This window comes from Capra hircus, chromosome 9, assembly GCF_001704415.2.
Source record: "Capra hircus breed San Clemente chromosome 9, ASM170441v1, whole genome shotgun sequence".
Taxonomy (NCBI): domain Eukaryota; kingdom Metazoa; phylum Chordata; class Mammalia; order Artiodactyla; family Bovidae; genus Capra; species Capra hircus.
The window spans coordinates 74,131,046-74,152,443 of NC_030816.1; the positions used below are offsets into that span (position 1 = coordinate 74,131,046).

The following is a 21,398-nucleotide window of genomic DNA, read 5'->3' on the forward strand; positions in this document are numbered from 1 at the left end:
AAAACTTGCTCTGCCCTACCTTGTAGGTTCTGGGTGGTGTGAATGTTAAAGGAGTGTGGGTCCAGCAGATATGGGCTAATGTCCCCTGACCCCTCTGCTCTAGAGTGGTTTCCATGGTCCATGAAGATATAGGGGACACTGCACGAAGCCTCAGGCATGCGCAGAGAATAGTGTGTCATGCCTAGTCATTGCGGTCATGTCCAGCTCTTTATGATCCTATGGACGATAGCCCACGAGGGTCCAGGCAAGAACACTGGGCTAGGTTGCCATGCTCTCTTCCATGGGTCTCCTCTCACTCAGGGATGGATCCCACCTGTACTCCAGCTCCAAATTGCAAGAGGATTTCTTACCACTGAGCCACAGGGGCAGGCCCTGGGGAGTAGTGCTCTTACAACAATTCTGATGTCAGGCCTAAACCACCTGATGTTCTCTCTTATTTGTTGCCTCTGGCCCTACTTATGCCAAACCACAATATTGCTTTAATCCTCTGATGGCTGGTTTATCTGAACTAATGATTGCAGGTTGATGAGCCCAGATCATGATAGACAATGTTGACATATCCTGACCAGAGGCCTCACCTCCACCAGCCCCCAGGACCATACCAGGAGCCACATTTAAATGGTGTCGTAGTCCCCACTGCAAATCACATGGCCTTTCTTCAGGACATAAAGGGTCTGTGTTGTGAACCTCCAAGTAAAATGCCATATTCAGCACATAGCACCTTTCCCACCACAGATACCTCTGACGTCACAGGTTCTCCTGGGTCATCTGCTCAAGAAGCAGGTCATCAGTCACCATTCATCTGTGGCTGCTTTTGTGCTAGGACAGCAGTTGTAACAGAAAACCATGGTCTGCAGAGCCTGAATATGTCATATGTACAATTATAGAAATGTATGGCCACACTGGGAACTAAATGGAGATCGGATAGGGATGACATCCCTGCAGCCCTGGAGGGTTGTAGGTTGGTACTCCTCTCTGTCATTTTCCCCAGAATATGATATTGCTTACATGTACTATCGGGGGATGAAGGTCAGTGTCAGAAGTGTGAACTTGGAAATTGCTTTATGGTAGCCCTCACCACATGGTAATTTACTAACTGTGAAGATTTTTCATTCACATGCAAATTCAGTGGATGTGAAATGAGCACTATGAGGACCAGTGGATGGGTGACACTCCTGTGGGCAGGACGTGGGACAGATGTGTATTCCTTACACAGATCTCAGGCACCACAGTAATGACAGGCGGGCCATGACGATGTTTCAGACTGCTGGACATGACGACAGTCCCACTCTCGGTCCTTATGGATGTGGGGGTGGCTTCTCTGTAGAATGTCTGTACACTTACCCCAGTCAGTGACCGTGTGGCTTCCAAGGCCAGAAGGACTTCTGCACTTGCTGTGGTGAAAAGAGGGCCCTCCTTGCTGATGCCTGGCATCTCTGTCTCTAGGAATGGATTCTGAATATAAGACCTGACTCAGTGCTGGATACTGCACAAAGGACCTGGGCATTTTGTTGGGATGTCTGCATTCAGCTTCCTGAACACCCAGCCTCGTGTTTGTCTCTGTTTTTTATATAATTTTTCCTCTCAATCGTGTAGTTTTTAGCAGGGCTCACTGCTCTTCTGTCTGCCTCTAGGATCGCCCTGTGTTAGGAGCCAGCGTGGTACTTTCTGCAGTGAGGCCTGGCTACAGGGGGCTCTCTGGTCCCCTTGGCCGCTGCATCTGCTTTGTTTCTGACATAGAGCACTCCCCCTGGCATCAGCTCTTCTACCTTCTCCATCCTCACTCCTGCTGGAAGCACACAGGAACACCAATCCCACCACCGTCCCTGACCCTCAGCAAAAGTCACCCTGGAGCTGTTGGAGATGCTTCTCATCCATTCTTTCCTCTCGGGCTCCATAGAACCTGGGGGACTGCACACTTTCCTGCCCTTTCATACTGTGTCCACCCTGGCACATTCACTTCTCTGAGCCTTTGATCCCCTCCTCTACCACCTGCCTCGGAAGTTCTGGATTTTCTCTTTCATGCCATGTAGGCCAGGCCTTCTCCAGGATCCCAAGACCCATCAAAGTAGTAGATCAGCAGCATCTCCCTGGCCTTGCTAAGTCCTGTGACCCCAATTGTGAATTCTCCTTTCTGTAGCTTTCAGTTCTGTGCGGGCCTTATGAGCAGAGCAGAGATAATGTTATGTGGTTTCTCCACTTGCTCAGCCTGTAGGTGGTGTTGGGGGGCATAGGGGCCTTCCTGCTCTACCAGCCCAGCCCTGCAGCTTTCCTCTGCTCTCACATAAGTGGGGGGAGGAGGTAATGGGTCTTCTCCAAAACCTGTCCTCACCTCTGTTTTCCTTCCCAGGCGCTCACTCTCTTTGCTACAACTTCACTGTTGATCCTCAGCCCAGTAATGGAGAGCCAGGTAGATGATTCATCCTTGAATGTACCATGAGTAGTTGCTCACTCCTGTCTGACTCTTTGCAACCCCATGGACTTATACAGTCCGTGGAATTCTCCAGGGTTGAATACTGGAGTGGATAGCCTTTCCTGTCTCTAGGGTATCTTCCCAACCCAGGGATTGAACCCAGGTCTCCCACATTGCAGATGGATTCTTTACCATCTAAGAAAGAAGCTAGATGGCACCAGGGAAGATCAAGAATACTGGAGTGGGTAGCCTCTCCCTTTCCAGGGGATCTTTCTGACCCAGGAATTGAGCTGGGGTCTCTTGCATTGCAGGTGGATTCATTACCTGCTGAGCCACCAGGGAAACCCTTAAGTTTCTTTCTTTTCTTTCTTTCTGTTTTTTAAAATATTTATCACTAGTCTTGGGAATTATTTGTCTATAAGATGAAATACTTCGTCTTAGGAAAAGAAAAATGAAAAAATGCTCTCGCCTTGTACAAGAAAAAGCAGTGTGGAAGGAAGAAAACTTAAAAGCTAGAAGGAAAAAAAGAGAGAAAAATACAATAGAAACAGAAACTACTCTTTCATGGAAAGTTGCCTTTTTAAATGTTTTTTTAATACAGAGGAGTTCTGCCTTCTTACTTTGGGGAAAGTAGGAGAGGAATTTACTGAAACATCTTAAATTTGGCAGATCCTAGCATTTCTCAGTGCCAGAAGTGGGTTTGGGTCAGGTCAATAGAAAAAAATTCCTTTTACTGCACCTAGAACAGTGCTATGCACAGAATGGGTGCCCGAGTTGTGTTGCGTGGAAAAAAAAAAAAGTAAACAGATTTTGTGCTTATCTTCAAGGGTGGCTTAAGTAGAAAATGAATTTTTTAAAACACTTGAAATAATTAAAGAATTCAATTTATTTATTTATTTTTAATTACATATGCATCTTGAGGAAGGCACTCAATGCCTAGCCACTGATCAGCACCTCCCTGGAGTCAAAGCTCCTCCCAGACAGCTCAGGCTGTTACTAGTTGAAGCTGGTTATGACCCACATCCTACCACCTATGAAGGTAACAAGTGGTTGAAAAGGACAAGTTGGTTTGCTCAGGAGCCCTGGGAAAATAGTGGCCTAATGTCCTCAGACTGCCTCCAAGTTTCCAGGTTAGAAAGGGGGCAGAGGTGGCTGCTGCAGGGCGCATCAGCATCTTGAACACGGTCAGGGTGGTTGGCACAAGGCGAACGTTTGAGCACCACCAAGCTTATGGTTTCAACCAGTCTGGGGGTCTGCGTGCTTGCAGCCAGCAGTTTTTATGTGCTGGGGGTCTGCTTCCTATAGAAACAACTTGAGGCTTGTGTCAGCTCTTTGTTATCTTTCAGGGAACTGGCAGTTTCATGATACTGCGATGTGGCTGCTCACAGTCTACATTGTTACCAGGTTCCCAGCCTGAGGAGTATTCCTTTCTCCATCTTCACGTGTTCTAATCCTTAACTCTGAAACCACCATTTTGAGACTCACAGGAGGCCTGGCTGACTAAAACTTTTCTACCAACAGGAGGCAGACAGAGACCATGGGGCCGGGTCTTTCCCAATAAGGCACCCTAGAGCCCTTTTGGTTACAAGACCATTTATTACCCATTTTTCCATGATCCCAAGAAGCTCAGGGCCTCCAACAGCTTCCCGTCTCTTGAAGAGAGTCTAAACATGCCCTCTGTCAACTGGCATCTTATCCCTTTGTCTGATAACTCACCCAGCAAACCCCCCAGACCTTGCCCCCAGGACCTAACTTAGGAGGGACGGGAACAGGGTTTCCCAGAGTGTGACACAGGGCTCAAGGGTGAGGCTGGCATCCCCACTTCTACCCTTTGCTCCCACATTCATAGTGTCTAGGACTTGGGACACCATCAGCAGTGGCACCCCACTCCAGTACTCTTGCCTGGAAAATCCCATGGATGGAGGAGCCTGGTAGGCTGCAGTCCATGGTGTGGCCTAGGACAGAGCAACTTCACTTTCACTTTTCACTTGCATGCACTGGAGAAGGAAATGGCAACCCACTCCAGTGTTCTTGCCTGGAGAATCTCACGGACAGGGGAGCCTGGTGGGCTGCCATCTATGGGGTCGCACAGAGTCGGACACGACTGAAGCGACTTAGCAGCAGCAGTAGCAGCAGCAGCCTATAATGGTTATTGATTAAGGAAGGAGTTGACAGATTTTTCTTCTACAGAAGAAAGTATATCTCAAGGTCTCATTAGGCAGTTTGGTATCTGTATCTGGGTGCAAAAGGAGCTTCCGCATTCGTGGAGCAGCAGGAGCCAAATATGATGTGTAAATCAACTGAGAACCAGACTTGTCCACTGTCCTGGTTTCTCACCCCAGTAATGAGTGACCCATCCTGTAGAGAATCATCCAAGAGCTGCCTCAGTTGTCTGTTTATGAACCAGAAACGTACCCTGTCCTGCCTTGTAACTTCTGGTGGTGGGACTGTGGTAGGAGTGTGGGTCTGGCTGTTATGGGCTAATGCACCCCCTCTGCTGTAGACTGGCTTCCTTGGTTCAAGGAGCCGTAGGGGACACTGCGTGAAGTCACAGGTGTGAGCAGGGGACAGTGGCCCTGTATCAACGCTGGTGTCAGGCCTAGGTCCCCTGCTGGTACATCTGATTTGTTCCCTGTGGCCCTGGTTATGCCAAGCCACATAATCACTTCTATCCTATGACGGCTGGCCTATCTGAACTAATGGTTAGGGGTTGGTGAACCCAGATCATGCTGGGCAACTCTGACATTCCGTGACCAGAGGTCTCATCTCTGCCAGGCCCCAGGGCCATACCAGGAGCCACACTGAATGGTATGGGCTTTCTCACTGCAAGTGGTGTGTCCTTTCTTCAGGACACTAGGAGTCTGTGTTGTGAGCCTCCAAGTAAAATGCCACATACAGCATGTAGCACCTTTCCAAACACAGATAGCTACAACGTCACCAGTTCTGTTGGGTCATCTGCCCAAGAAGCAGGTCCAGCCACACTCATCATTCATCAATTGTGACTGCTTTTGTGCCAGGACAGCAGTTGCAGCAGAGACTTAGGGTCTGTGAAGCCTGAAATGTGTCATATGTACCATTAGAGGAAACCTAGGACCTCAGTGGTAATTCAGTGGAGATGAGATAGGGACCAGAGCTCTGCAGGCCTAGGGTGACTGTAGGTTGGTACTCATTTCCATGATTTCCTCCAGGAGATGATGTTGTTTACATGTACTATCAGGCGATGCGGAGTCAGGGTCAGAAGAATGAATGTGGAATTCACGACTATGGTACCCTCACCCATGGTAGTTTACTAACAACACAGACTGTCCATTCATGTCAGAAGTCCAGGACATGTGCAATGGACACTGAGTGGATCTGTGGACCCAGAGATAAGCACTGTTAGCAGGACCTGGGACAGGTGTCTATTAATTGTCTGGTCCTCGGAGCATCACTTCACAGCACGGGGGCCATGATCATGCTACAGTCCTGTGCGTGGTGTTAGCAACACACTGGGTCCCATATGAATGTGGGAGTAGTTTCTCCTTCTGCAGTCCAGTTCAGTTCAGTCACTCAGTGGTGTCTGACTCTTTGCGACCCCATGGACTGCAGCCTGCCAGGCTTCCCTGTCCATCACCAACTCCCAGAGCTTACTCAAACTCATGTCCATCGTGTCAGTGACGCCATCCAGCCATCTCATCCTCTGTCGTCCGCTTCTCTGCTGGCCTTCAATCCTTCCCAGCATCAGGGTCTTTTCCAATAAGTCAGTTCTTTGCATCAGGTGGCCAAAGTATTGGACTTACTTACCCCAGTAAATAACCATGTGGCTCATCGGGAGAGGATGGAAGGACTTCTGCACTTGCTGTGGCAATGGAAGGGCCCTCCTCACTGGGATGTGGCTTCTTTCTCTGGTGATGCCTTCTGAGAAATAGCTCAGTTCTGGAAATTTTGGTAGGGATGTTTGGGAGGGATGGCTGCTTTCAGCCTGCTGATCATCCAGTCTTGTGTTTGTCTCTCCTTGGTTTCTGTCAATCAAGCAGTTTGCATCCAGGTTCACTGACCATCTCTCTGCCTCTAGATCACCCTGTGCTCTGAGCCAGCATTGTGCTCTCGGCAGTCAGGCCCTGGCTGGCACTGGGACTCTCTAATCACTTTCAGCTTCCCTGATAGCTCAGTTGGTAAAGAATCCACCCACAACCCAGGAAACCCCAGTTTGATTCCTGGGTCAGGAAGATCCGCTGGAGAAGGGATAGGCTACCCACTTCTGTATTCTTGGGCTTCTCTTGTGTCTCAGCTGGTAAAGAATCCGCCTGCAATGCGGGAGACCTGGGTTCGATCGCTGAATTGGGAAGATCCTCTGGAGAAGGGAAAGGCTACCCACTGCAGTATTCTGGCCTGGAGAATTCATCCATGGGGGTCACAAGAGTCTGAAACGACTGAGCGACTTTCACTAATCACTTTGATCATTGTACCAACTTTGCTCCTGACATACAACACTCCACCCAGAATCTGATCTTTCCCCATTTTCCATCCCTATTCCTGCAAAGGCCACAGGAACACGGTCTCCTACCACTATCCCTGATTTCCACAAAAGTAAACTTTGAGCTATTGGAGATGCTTCCCATCCATGCTTTCCTCTTGGGCTCGATAGAGTCCATCAGGCTGTCCCATGGAGCTAGTGGATTGAACACTTTCCTGTCCTTTCATACCGTGTCTGCCCTGGCAGATTCACTTCCCTAAGGCTTTGATCCCCTCCTCTACCACCTGCTTCAGAAGTTCTGGATTTTCTCTTTCATGCCATGTGGGCCAGGCCTTTCTCCAGGCTTCCAAGACCCATCCTAGTGAGAGATCAGCAGCATCTCCCCAGTCTTGCTAACTCCTGTGACCTGTAATTATAAACTCTTCCTTCTCCAACTTGGGGTTTTGTACCCACCTGTTGCCTCTTTGCCTCTCTCCCTGTGATCCTGCTTCCACAGGAGCATCCCCACAGACTCCCCATCTCTCACAGGACCCGGGGTTAGATTCTGACAGTCCTCTGTCGTCTAGGCTTTTCCTGCACAGCAGCCTGGCACGTCTCTGCAAAGGTTATGATGCTGGGAATGGACCTGGTGGACAAGGGGACACAGCCAGGATGTGTGAAATTCTCCAGGCAGGGGACTCCTCCTTCTCCACAAGGAGAGGAGGGGCACTGGCTGTATGGTGTGTGTTGTGGGGTGTGATTGCTCTGTCAGCCCTCCCTGCACTTTACTCCGCTCTCACATAACTGGTGGAAGGGGCCTACAGGTTTTTTTTCCCCAACCTCACCCTCACTGTGTTTTGCCTTCACAGACCCTCATTCTCTTTCCAATAATGTCCCCATCGATCCTCGGCCCAGAGATGGTCAGCCACGGTGTGAGGTTCAAGGAGAAGTTGATCAAAAGGTCTTTGTCTCCTGTGATTTTGGTAAAGGTAAGACCAAGTACATGAGTCCATTGGGAGAGGAAGTGAAATGTATGAATGCCTGGGAAACACAGACTGACACACTCAGAGACACTGGAGCCTTGCTCAAGGAGCAGATGCCTGACGTTACACCAGAGAAACACCCAGACAAGGGTGAGTTAGAAAATCCAAATGCAGGAGGAGTAGCCTGGGGGCTTAGCTGCATCCACTATTTTTGGAATTAAAAAAAAAGGGTACTATCCTTCCCTAGTAGTCCAATGGAAAGAGCAGCTGTTGCAGGGGAGACCAGGGCCAGATTAGCTGGGCCCAGGGGAGGTGGACCCCGGTGGGTAAGAATCTGTCAAGCCCAGAGGCTGAGCTCTTTCTTTTCCTCCGTGGGGTCAGGCCCTCTCACCCTGCAGGCCAGGATGAAATGCTGTTGAGAAGACAGCAGACACATCAGTGCATCCTGGGAGTTTGGCTTCAAAGGACAATTGTGGCTGCCCTTTAATTTGGACGATGGACCCTGTACAGTGCATCATGCTGGAGGGAGGCGGATGAAAAGGAAGAGGGAGAATGACAGAGCTGTGACCGACTGCTTCAAGAAGGTCTGCAGGAGAGCCTGTCGGCTCTGTCATCAGGCTCTCTTGGTGTGCTGGGAGAACACCATGGGCAAGTGAGAAGGGTAGGAGAAAGTGGTAGTTCTCTCTTGGTGACATGGACCCACCCCTGTGTGTTTGTGAAAATGATCCGTCAGAGGTGAGCTGTCCTGGGAGAACAATGGCCCGGGGATGCTCTGTGACCCTCCTTCCTCGTCCACCTCCTGGCGTCTCTCCTCACAGCACAGGCCTTTGTACTGTTGGACACGGATTCTCACTGACCCTAAACATGAGAGCATCTCTGTGATTCCACTCTCCTTCTTACTATTCCCTCTTTCTGGAACCTTCTTTTAAATGTCCCCATCCTCCTTCTGGAAATCTGTCAATACCGCCTCTGCTGTCAGCTCCTGAGGACTCCATCCTGATGTCACCATCTCTGATGTCACAGCAGGACTGAGTGACTCTGTTGGAAATCTTGCTTCCCCATTAGCTGTCAGAGTCCCATGGGGACTGGGCTCCTCCCTCCCTCCCATCTTGCCTGAGGACCTGTCACAAGGGCCTCCACGTGTGGGTGCAAACAGGCTGCATAGTAGGGGTACCTGGGTCAGGGGGGCTGAGGCGGCATCTGCCGAGTTTGGGGCCTGGACGAGGGCTTCACCCTTATTCTCCTTGCAGCATCACAGACTACAGGCCCCCCTACAGTGAAGTCCTCGGCCACAGCCATCAAGCACATCACCTGGATCCTCCCCGTGCTCCTCACCAGTTTCATCATAACTGTCTTCCTGGGCTGAGTCGTTTCCAGGAGCAGGTATTGAGGGCAGAATTCAGAGGGAAGGCAGGGTCACAGGGCCTGGTGTGAGGCTGGGGAAGGTGAATCCCAGCCAACCCCTGGCCCTCACTGAACCTCCTCACCCTGGAAATGAGCAGGTGAATAAGACCCCATATCACCTGAGAGCAAGAACTGCAGACTCAACTCCAAAGGCCTGTTCTCACAGGAAGTGGCGTGGGTCAAGCAGGCAAGGCAGGAGCCCCACAGCAGAGACTGTGGGAAGGGGTGAGGCCAGGCCTGTGCTCCTAGAGCAGCAGTAGGTCTGACTCAGTGTGGCCTGCACGTCACCAACCTCCTGGGGACCCAGAGCCTCCATCACTGAGCCGCCCTGCCTTGAGCAGAGGTGCCTGGGGATGGGTGGGCCTGATTTGGGGTGGAGGCGCCCAGCTGGGCGGGACCAGGAAGAGATGGGGGCAGGGACCCTGGTCCTGAGAGCTGTGTGTGCTGCTCAGAAGCTGGAGGGCAGTGAAGGAAGGTTTCCCTGCAGCTCCCCAAGGCTGTCAGGAAGCAAGGCCCCTCCTCTGGGGACCTGCTCCCTGGTCCTTTAGGCCCCCCTCGGGGAGGATCCAGACCTGATTAAAGGGAGCAGATTGATTCCTCACTGGCTCCAGTCCTGAGCCTGAGCAGGGTGTGTCAGGGCCTGGGGTGACTCTGTGATGCACGAAGGAAGGAGGAGGTGACAAGAAGCTGCTGGGCCTGGGTTGGGGGTGGGGGTGGAGGACATAGGAGCCCCTCAGTGAGGGCGGGGCTGGAGGCCTGGGGAGGGGCACCCCCAGGAAAGTGACAGGAGTTCCTCAGCCTCCTGGACCAAGGCCTCTTTCTTTTCTACAGGAGACGGTGCTCCCAGGAAGTGTGACAAGTGCTCTGTCGGCCTTTCTCCTGCTCTTCACTTTAGATCCAGGAGATCAGACCCCGTGAATCCTCAGTGTTTTCCGGTTACGATGACACAGTAGATGCATCATCTCATGGGCTTTATCACTTTTGACGAAATCCTACTCAGCACTTTAAAAAAAAAAAAAAAACAGGAACAATTTATTTGGCCACTTTCTCCTGGTGCTAATTGGTGGTATTTCTACACTGAAATATTCAAGTCCTTGAAGAAATCTCCACAAACAGGACATTTTTCATCTTATTCTAGTTTGTGGATAATTAAACTCTGCCTCGTGACCTCATTCCTGCAAATGATATTGCAAGAAAAATACCGTCTGCCATTGCAGGACTCAGTGATTCTTTCTGTGTCTGGAGAAATCACCTCAACCTATTTCAATAAAAGAAAGTTTTATTTATGACTATTTCCCTTAATAATTTATTATGATGAAAGTGAAAGTGGTAGTCGCTCAGTCGTATCCCACGTTTTGTGACCCCATGGACTGTAGCCCGCCAGGCTGCTCTGTCTATGGGATTCTCCAGGCAAGAACACTGAAGTGGGTTGCTGTTTCCTTCTGCAGCAGACCTCTCCAACTCAGGGATTGAACCCACGTCTCCTGTGTCTCCTACGTTGGCAGGCAGATTCTTTACCATCTGAGCCACTGGGGAAGGCAATTTATTATGCTAGAGCTATTTAAGTCAACATTTCAGTACTCCAGAAAACTTGAAGTATACAAGATTTTTGTTTTCTAACCCATGAGAGAGGTCATGATGTCTCACCATTTCTCCGTCTTATGCGATTCAGTGCACCTGGTGATATGGAGGAAACAGAGTCTGAGAGGACACGTGCACCCTGTGTTCATGGCAGCGCTGCTCATAGTAGCCAGACCTGGAAGCCACCTAAACGTCCACCCACAGGTAAATGGATAAAGAAGATGTGGGACATATACACAGGGCAATATTACTCAGCCATCAAAAAGAAAGAAATAATGCCATGTGTAGCAACATGCATGGCCCTGGAGATTGTCATATTGAACAACATAAGTCCAACAGAGAGGCAGAAGCATCTGTTGACATCCTTTACACTCAGAATCAAAAAAGTCGTGATATAAATGCTCTTCCTTACAAAACAGAAAGAGATCACAGACTTAGAGAATGAATTTATGGTTGCCAGGGGGAAAGGATGAAGGGAAAGGGATAGTCAGGGAGTCTGGGATCAACATGTACACACTGATTTATTTAAAATGGATAACCAGCAAGGACCTACTGTATAGCACATAGAACTCTGCTCAATGTTATGTGGCAGCCTGGGTGGGGATGGGAGGGGAGCTGGGGAAGAATAGATGCATGTATGGAAGTGAAAGTGAAAGAAGGTTAGTTACACAGTCATGTCTGACTCTTTGGGATCCCGTGGACTATCAGCTGCCAGCTCCTCTGTTCTTGGAAATCTCCAGGCAAGGGAGGACTGGAATGGGTTGCCATTTTCTTCTCCAGGGGATCTTCACGACCCAGAGATTGAACCCGGGTCTCCTGCACTGCAGGCAGATTCTTTACTGCCTGAGCTACAAGGGAAGCCCTGTATACGTGTGTTAAATCCGCTTCTTTGTGCTGCTCATTCAGGACTCCTGCACTCCTCTCTGGATGTATATTTCTACCTTGCTTCCATCTTATAAACAAACTATTTCTGTATGTCTCCAGCAATAACTTTGGTATCTGTTTTTATAGTTTTTGGCTTCTTGAAACATTCTTGCTTTCAAAGATGGTAAGAGCCAAGGGAACTTTGCATCTCCCGCCTGGTGTTTAGTGTCTAGAACTCCTCATTTTACACCAAGCTACCTAGGTTCAATTCCTGGGCAGGAAACTAAGATCCCTCTTTAGCACCGCTCACTGTGCTCCCTCTAGATCAATATTAAGGAAATATACACCTTATATTACTACGCCTTATATTAAGGTGTAAATATGCACCTTAAATATACAGGTAGAGGGGCTTCACAATTTTGTCATGGGAGATTTCGCCTCTGCCAAGAGTTTAAAAAAAAAGAGAAAGTCCTTCCAAAGTTAACCCGGGTCCTTCCCTTTCTAGGCCGTTTAATGGCTATTGTTGTTCTTTCCTTTCTAGCCCTTGTTTATTTCACCTTTTGATTGACTTTGTGTCTGTAGGATCTACCAGTTTGAAATCACACTCCTGGTGGCTCAAGGAATACAGCCCGTTCCAGTGGAGGGTGGCCCCGATCCATGTAGGTCCTTGTGAGGGACTTCTGCACCTTGAGGGGAGGCTCAGTTCAGTGGTCCCTGTCCAGCAGGGAGAAGTTTTGATAGAAGAAAGCTTCAGCCCCTTAACCCTTAAGAATGAGGGTGTAGACCCCTCAGCGGGGAATGAGACAGGTTGGGGCAGTTTGCTTCAGTTGAGTGTACCTGGACAAAAGTCACATCAAGCATCAAAATACAAAGAAATTGTAAGGGGCTAAAAGTAATTGCATGCAGGTGCAGTTGGAAAAAATAATCAACAACAAGATACAAATAGACCAAAAACCCAAGGCGATTTCAGAGCAGCCGGGAGCAAAAGCAGGGTACTGGTCATGATCCCTACACACAGCACCACCAAGGGGGAACAAATCACCCAGCTCACCTCCCTGGCCTGAATCCAGGACCTGCCCGCACCCTCATCTCATATGCGAGACTGGCTCCCCCACCCTCTGGAGCCAGAAAGGGAACATGTTACTTGTTTTTGCTCCTTCATGAGTCTCAATAAAGCTTTTTTCCCCCTGAATTTGTGTCTGGCCTTTTACCAATTTCTATTGATCGAGTCCAGGAGCCCTGATCGGTAACACAGGAGGGCTTTTGCTGAAGGTCAGGATGCTGCTCGGAGATGGTGTCTCCAATGGGCTTCCAGCAGAAACAGGGGTTGAACATATGCAGATTCCAGGTGCGGATGCACCATGTCAGGAACAAAGCAGGCGCAATGGTTGATATGAGTAGAGAGATGGGACGGCTGCCAGGTCCTGACTGCAGAGTATGACGCTGGTTCACAGCACAGGGCGATCCTAGAAGCAAACACCCGGATGGACGGCCAACCTAGACACAAACTGCACGACTGAAAGGAATGAGACAGGGAATGCCCCGGGGCTCCACTGGTTAGGACTCTGGGCTTTCACTGCCAGGTGCCCGGTTTGATCACTTATCAGGGAGCAAAGATCCCAAAAGCCAGGCAGCTGACCAAAAAACAAAAAACCCAAGAAACGAAAAGAAAATAGAACACAAGCTGGATGATCAGGACGCTGAAAACAACCATCACAACAGCTTGTCTGGATACTTTGCCCAGTTTCTAGAACTGAGCCAGTTATCAGAACCGAGAACCCGTTATCTGAGAGAGATGCAGTTTCCAGCAGGCGGGCCCTCATCACCATGGCAAGCGCAGTGCAGCAGTCCTCTGGCCTTCCCCATCCTTGGGAGCCACGTGGCCATTGACTCAGGTAAGTGCCCACTGGGAAGCAGAAGCCACCCCACATTCCTATGGACCCAGGGTGTGACTCACATCATGTCCAGGGATCTGAAGCATCATCGCAGCCCCGCTGTGATTAATGTGATGCATGAGATGCAGGGTGCTGAGTACATAACCGTCCTGCATCCTGCTTACAGGGGTATCACGGTGTGTGAAGACCCACACAGTGGTTATTTCACATTCTCCAGATTTGCACCAGTGATGGAAAAGTCTCTGTAGTTAGGAATGGGGTGAAGGCTGCCATAGTTGAGAAGTACGAGTACATTCTCACATTGCCTTTCCTTTGCTACAAACAGAATGTTGCAAGACCACCTTTTTCTGGATAAAGTGACAGAGATTAGTGAATAATCATAACCTGAAAGCATGCAGGGCTCTGATCCCTTCACATCTCCTTTTTATATCTGCCTGGTCTAAAGCATTTCTATCAATGGTCAGACACTAAATATTTCAGAATTTGCAGACCAGAGGCCTCTGCAACTGCTCAACTCATCTGTGGAAGGTGTTCATGGAAAGGACATGAAGGAAGGAGTGTGGCGGGATCTGCCACTGGGACCCTAGGACCCTGCGGCACCCATGACACAGAAGTCCATCAGCGGGGGAAATCGTGCCAGGGGTAACCTGCCTGCCTGCTAAGCCACTTCAGTCATGTCTGACTCTTTGCCACCCCATGGACTGTAGCCCACCAGGTCCCTCTGTCCATGGGATTCTCCGGGCAAGAATATCAGTGTGGGTTGCCATGCCCTCCCCCAGGGACAGCTTGTGACATCCTAATCAGAGCATCACAACCCAGCCCCACAGGGTCAGAGGCACGACCACGCCTCTTGAGTGAGGAAAGCCTGATATTTAAACATGGCTACTGATATGGTCCTGAGTCTGGTAGAGAAGGGATCTCCAGTCTTGATGAACTGGGCTCATCCACTCATACTGAGAGGTCAGCTGTCATAGGATAGAAGTGATTGTGTGGTTTGGCATAAGCAGGGCCACAGGGGACAAGTAAGATGACCAGCAGGGGATCAAGACCTGACACCAGAACTGTGACACCTCCCTGTCCTCTGCTCACTTCTGTGGCTTCACACAGTGTCCCCGTGACCCCTTGCACCAAGGAAGCCACTCTACAGCGGAGGAGCGGGGCGTTAGCCTGTAACTGCAGGAACCACCCTCCTATCACATTCCCATCACCAGAGGCTACAAGGCGGACCAGGCAGGGTTGGGATTCATAGACAGGCAGCCGAGGCAGCCGCTGGATAATTCCCCAGGTGATGAGTCACCCAGTGCTGCGGTTCGCAAACCAGGGCAGTGGTCAGAGGGGTTCCTTTGGTTTTTCACGTTGTCTTTGCCTGTTGTGACACCACAGACCTGGACGTGCACAGAGACAGACACCAAAAGGCCTGAAGAGATGAACAGATTTGTCTTCTGTAGAAGAGTTTCCCAGCTCCTGTCTTAATCAATAACCATTACAGGCTGCCATCTCCACAGTCTGTGGACGATATGAATGTGGGACCAAAGGTAGAAGTAGGGGTGCCCCTCCTCACTCTGAGGCCCCATGTCACACTTTGTAAGAATGGGCTCCTGTCCCTCCTGGGGACCAGGCTGGGAGGCTTTTGTTGGGGTGAGTCCTCACGCATGGGGATAAGATGACAGTAGTAGAGAGTGTGATTCATGTCCCTTCACACGTGGGAAGGTATTGGAGGCCGTGGTCTTCTCAGGATGCAAAGATGTGGAATGAACTTAGTGAGCTGCGGAGGAGGAGCTGTGGCCACTAAGGGGATGTGTCTGGGGAAGGGAGAGCCCAGGGTGGCACGGGTGGTTCATGGTTGGTAAAAAGACCTGGGAGTCAAGGGCAGGTTGTCATGTGGAGGAGAAGGGTTTGTGTGGACAGATGAGATGAGTGGTGTGTGCTTTTCAGGGGGTGTCTGGGTTCCTCCCCACAGGAAGGTCACCTGTCTCAGCCCTGCCATGGGGGCTCCCACTCCTGGAGGCATGGCTGAGGGGCTGGGAGCTTAGGGATGGCAGTGTTTCCTGCCATGCTCTCCTTGTCCTCTCGCCTCCCCACCTCCCATTGTCTGAGCATTGCTATTTCAACCAGTTTGCCCTTTTGCTGGCCTGAAAGGGGCCAATCAGCCCAGCACCTGCCAACAAGAAAGGAGCTCACCTACGGATTGAGGAGGAGGAGGTGGAGGCAACACCACGCCCGTGGGCTGTCTAACCAAGGCCAGCTCTGGTCCTGCTCTCTGGTTATAATGCATCATCCGCGCCCTCTCCCGGCAGGTTCACCCGGGAGCTCACCATCCTGTGCTATATGGGCACAGTTGGGCAGCAGAATCAGGACCAGGATGGCAAGACTGAAGTTGGTGCCAGCAGCCCTTGCCACCTGGAGCCCCGGGGTGACCCACCCTTGGGGAGAAGCTTGGTTGGCCAGTGGAGAAGGGAATCAGTCCCCAGAGTCCTCCCACTGGAGTCTCTCCTGGGGGCTCCCCCAGGCTCACCACACCCTCTGTGGGACTGATGTTCCTCAAAATTTCAATGATCTGTCCCTCACCTTTCTTCTATCCATCCCCTTCTCTGGATCCCCGTGTTCCTTGTGTTTTTTTTTAGCAGCACTAACACCTGATAGGGACTTCCCTGGTGGCTCAGCGGTAAAGCATCTGCCTGCAATACTTGAGACCTGGGTTCGTTTCCTAGGTCAGGAAGATCCCCTGGAGAAGGAAATGGCAATCCACTCTAGCACTCTTGCCTGGAAAATCCCATGGACGAAGGAGCCTGATAGGCTACAGTTCATAGGGTCACAAAGAGTCCGGACACGACTGAGCGATTTCACAACACCTGATAAGTTGTGTCCCAGGTAGCTCAGCGGTAGAGAATCGGCCTGTCAATGTGGGAGATGTCTGTTCCATCCCTGGATGGGGAAGATCCCCTGGAGGAGGAAATGGCAACACACTCCAATATTCTTGCTTGAGGAAATCCCATAGACAGAGGAGGCTAGCGGCCTACAGTCCACAGGATCACAGAGATATGACTTAGTGACCAAACAACAACAACTCCTGAGACAGGGGTTGGCGAGCCCTCAGCGTATACACACTCAGGGCCACCTGCATGATCTCCTCAGGTCCTAAAAGAATGTTCAGCCTCTGTTCATTCCCGTTGGTAGCGTTTCCCATTGACAAGTGTGTAAGTCGAGGCACGGCAAGATAAGGAAACTGGCGCAGTCAGAATTTTGTCCAGATTCCTGTTTCTGGAGGTATCTATAGTCCACATTCATGAAACTGCCTCAGGTACTCATTCCAACCTCCCTAGCCCTCCAACTCTGACCTCATGCCTGGGGATCTGGAGTGAGGCCGGAGGTCAGGGGCATGCATGGGGTGAGTCTGGGTGCCCAGGTCCCTGAGGCCCATGCTCCTCACATGGGGCCGACCTGGCCCATCTGTGGCGGCAGCCTCTGACTTCCTCCTGTTCTCCCAGTCCTTCCTCCCTGTGGTCTGAATCTACCAGGGGCTTCCGGGTTGCCTCTTCTGGGGGATTCAACCCAGGCTCCTGCCCCCAGCCCTTCATAAGGGCGTCTCTCCCCATGCATCTCACCTGTCCCCACCAAGCTCTTGCCCCACCGAACCCTGAGTCCTGCCCACCCTTGTAGGTCTCTTATCCTCCAACCAGCCTCCCAGAACACGTCCTTCCCACACAGAGACTCTAGTGAGTCCATTGAGAACCTTCTTGTCTCCTTTGCACCTGCTGATTCACAGTTTGCTGCTCTCCATGGGCGGCAGCTGGGTGACCCCAAGGTAGAGCCTTGTGCCAGATGGATGAGTCAGGGCTTCTACCAGAGAAGCCTGTGTGTGGCAATGCAGTCACACAACTCATCAGGATCGCAGGGACCTGCAGTGATTGTCTTAGCCTGGGCTGGCATCACATGAAGGTGGGGCAGAGCTGAGAGATTGACTAGAGCCAAGCTTTGGCCTCTCCCTGTGTGTCTGTGGGTGTGTTGGTAGGGAGATGGTTTGCAGGGAGGCTGCTGTCTGGAGCTCTGTTGGCTGTGAGCCCCAGCCAATGCTAGGCATGGTCTCCAAATGCTGGCCAGAGCACCAGACACTTTGCAATCTGCTGACTCTGCTGGGACAGGAAGCAAGTAATTCTGTGCCCATGGTCTCTAAGAGTAGAGTCTCCTTTTCCCACAGTCCTCCAGTGCTCCAGATCATAAACCCTCTTGGATTCTAAAACAGGAGTGAGGGAGGAGGGACATGGGGCTGGTTCTCCCAGCACTGTCCCAGGGCTGGGGTGCTTGATGTAGGGCCAAAACCTCCTGCTCCTTAGGCAGAAGGCTCCAGTTTGTGATGACCCCTCTGTTGGACCTCTGTTGGACCCTGGCCAAAGGGTCCCAACTAGATCCCTTATTTTCTGGTCCTGCCCTTCTCAGCATGGTACTTTCTCTATGCTGGTTGTAGAAGGGATGTTCTCTGGTTACAGGTCATTTTCTTGGAAAGAGAGCTGTTTTGTATGTGGTTGTAGTTGTGGTGTGTTCATGGGAGAGTGGGGCTCAGGGCGTCCTTGGCCATCTTGATTTTGCCTTTGTGTGATCAATGATCTTTCATGTTAGTATTATAATTGTTTTGAGGTGCCAGGAACCATGGGCACATTGCCATCTGATATGTGTGTGTGTCCTGACTGCTCCGTTGACCCGGCCATCTCTGTCCTGAGACTCCTGAGTCCCTCAGACACAGCAATATCGAAATTAGGCCAATTAATAACATTACCTCTACATGTCCCATTGACAGGAAGAATCACACCTCTCTCACTCTAAATCCAAAGATAGAAATGGTTAAGCTTTTGAAGAAGGCATGTCAAAGCCAAGATGGGACTGAAGTGAGGCCTCTTCCCCCTAACAGTCAAGTTGTGAATGCAAAGGAAATGTTCTTAAAGGAAATCAAAGTGAACACACAAAGGAGAAGATAGCGAAACAGCCTTACAGCTGATATGGAGAATATTTCAGTGGACTGGAGGAAAGATCACAACACTGCCTTAGGCCAAAGCCTATCCAGAGCAAGACCCTAGCTAACTTCAAGTCTATGAAGGCTGAAGGAGGTGAGGAAGCTGCAGGAAAAAAGAGTTGAAAGCCGGTAGAGGTTGGTTCATGAGTTTTAAGGAAAGAAGCCATCTTCGTAACACAAAGCGCAGAGTGGAAGAGAGAGGGTTGATGCGAAGCTGCAGTAATTTATCCAGAAGATCTAATAAAATAATCTCTGAAGATGACTATCCTAAATTAGAGCTTTCCAGTGTAGAGAAAAGAGTGCTCTATTGAAGAAGATGCCCCCGAGGACTTGCATGTCTAACAAGAACTGAATGCCTGGCTTCAAAGATTCAAAGGCTAGGCTGACTCTCTTGTTAGGGCCTAATGCAGCTGGTGACTTGAAGCCAAGCCTCACTTACCTTCTGAAAACCCTAGTGACTTTCAGAATTCTGCTAAATCTGCTCTGCCTGTGCTCTGCAAATGGAACAACACAGTCGAGATGACAGCATCTCTGTTTACAACACTGATTACCAAAAATAGTAAATCCACTGTGGAGACCTAGAGCTCCCCAAAAAGGAATCCCCTCAAGACATCACTGCTCATTGAGAAAGCACCCAAGGGCCCTGATGGAGAAGTGCAATGAGATTCACGTTGTTTTCACACCTGCTAACACAGCATCCATTCTGCAGCCCACGAACCAAGGAGTAGTCAGGATGTTCAAGTCGCGGCATTTAGGAAATAGTTTCTATAAGGCTATAGCTGCCGCAAATAATGATTCCTCTGATGGATCTGGACAAAGTCAATTGAAAAATTTCTAAAGCGAATTCAGTATTATAAGTTCCACCCAAAACATTCGTGATTCATGAATAGAGGTTGAAATTTCAACATTAATAGAAATTTAGAAGAAGTTGATTTTAACTTTCTTAGATGACTTTGAGGGATTCAAGAGTTCACTTTTGAAGAAGTAACTATAGATGTGGTGAAAATAGCAAGAGAGCTAGAATTAGAAGTGGAGCCTAATGTAAAGATGGGACTGATCGTTGCAATCTAATGATAAAATTGGAATAAATGAGAGTTCACTCTGATGGATGAGAAAACAAAGTGGTTTCTTGATATAAAATCTACTCCTGGTGAAGATTCTGTGCAGATTGTTGAAATGACAACAAAGGACTTAGAATCTTTTAAGTTTAGAATAAATTTAGTTGAAAAGGCAGGAGGAGGACTTGAGAGGATTACCTCCAATTTGAAAGAAGTTCTACTATGGGTAAAACGCTGTCAAAGAGCGTTGCTGCTAAGAGAATCCTTCTGCGAAAGGAAGAGTCAAATGATGTGGCAAATTTCACTGTTGTCTTATTTTCAGAAACTGCGCTACCCACCAAAACCCTCAGCAGCCACCACCCTGATTAGTCAGTAGTGACAGACACTGAGACAGGACCGTCCACCAGCAAAAAACATGTTGACTCACCAGACGCTCAGATGATGCTCAACATATTTTATTTTAGAAACAAAGTGTTGTGTATTAAGGTCTGGACATTGTTTATTTAGACACGAAGGTATTGCACACTTAACAGACTTCCGTGTCAACACAATATTATGTGCAGTGGAAATGAAAAAAATTTGTGTGATTGCCTTTATTGTGAAATTTACTTTATTGTCCTGATCTGGAACCCAGCCCACAGTATCTTTGAGGTTGGCCTCTATCTACATGGTTTTAGTCTATGTTTCCCAGCCTGGAACTAACACTCGGATGGCTGCATAGTAGGGTGAACACATGACCTACTGTTGGGATATGGTGAAATATACATTTAAAATTCCAGAGAATTTAAGGATCACTTCACAGCTGGACTGCATGTTACTTTAGGAATGATCCTTAAATTCTCTGTTTCCACAAGAAATAAAGCATTATCCTTGGTTTTATTTATCGAATGTGGAGCAATGGGAAATACCATGACACCACCCTTATGGCAGAAAGTGAAGAGGAACTAAAAAGCCTCTTGATGAAAGTAAAAGAAGAGAGTGAAAAGTTGGCTTAAAGCTCAACATTCAGAAAACGAAGATCATGGCATCCGGTCCCGTCACTTCATGGGAAATAGACAGGGAAACAGCGGAAACAATGTCAGACTTTATTTCTTTGGGCTCCAAAGTCACTGCAGATGGTGACTGCAGCCATGAAATTAAAAGATGCTTACTCCTTGGAAGGAACGTTATGACCAACCTAGATAGTATATTCAAAAGCAGAGACATTACTTTGCCCACTAAGGTCCGTCTAGTCAAGGCTATGGTTTTTCCAGTAGTCATGTATGGATGTAAGAGTTGGACTGTGAAGAAGGATGAGCGCCAAAGAATTGATGCTTTTGAACTGTGGTGTTGGAGAAGACTCTTGAGAGTCCCTTGGACTGCAAGGAGATCCAACCAGTCCATTCTGAAGATCAGCCCTGGGATTTCTTTGGAAGGAATGATGCTGAAGCTGAAGCTCCAGTACTTTGGACACCTCATGCCAAGAGCAGACTCATTGGAAAAGGCTCTGATGCTGGGAGGGATTGAGGGCAGGAGGAGAAGGGGACGACAGAGGATGAGATGGCAGGATGGCATCACTGACTCGATGGACGTTAGTCTGAGTGTACTCTGGGAGTTGGTAATGGACAGGGAGGCCTGGCGTGCTGTGATTGATGGGGTCGCAAAGAGTCGGACATGACTGAGAGACTGAACTGAACTGATGACTTTTCTCCTGGATTAGAAAACAGGCATGAAGTACTTAACTTTTCTGCAATATAGAGATGTTGATTTAAGAATCT

At 49.4% G+C, this 21,398-nt stretch overlaps 1 long non-coding RNA gene across 1 annotated transcript; it reads left to right on the forward strand.

Annotated features, from left to right (window-relative positions):
• Positions 7,626 to 10,257, forward strand: LOC102189941. Its single transcript, XR_001918555.1, has 3 exons — positions 7,626 to 7,837; positions 8,213 to 9,214; positions 10,067 to 10,257. It is a non-coding gene; the product is annotated as an uncharacterized LOC102189941 (long non-coding RNA).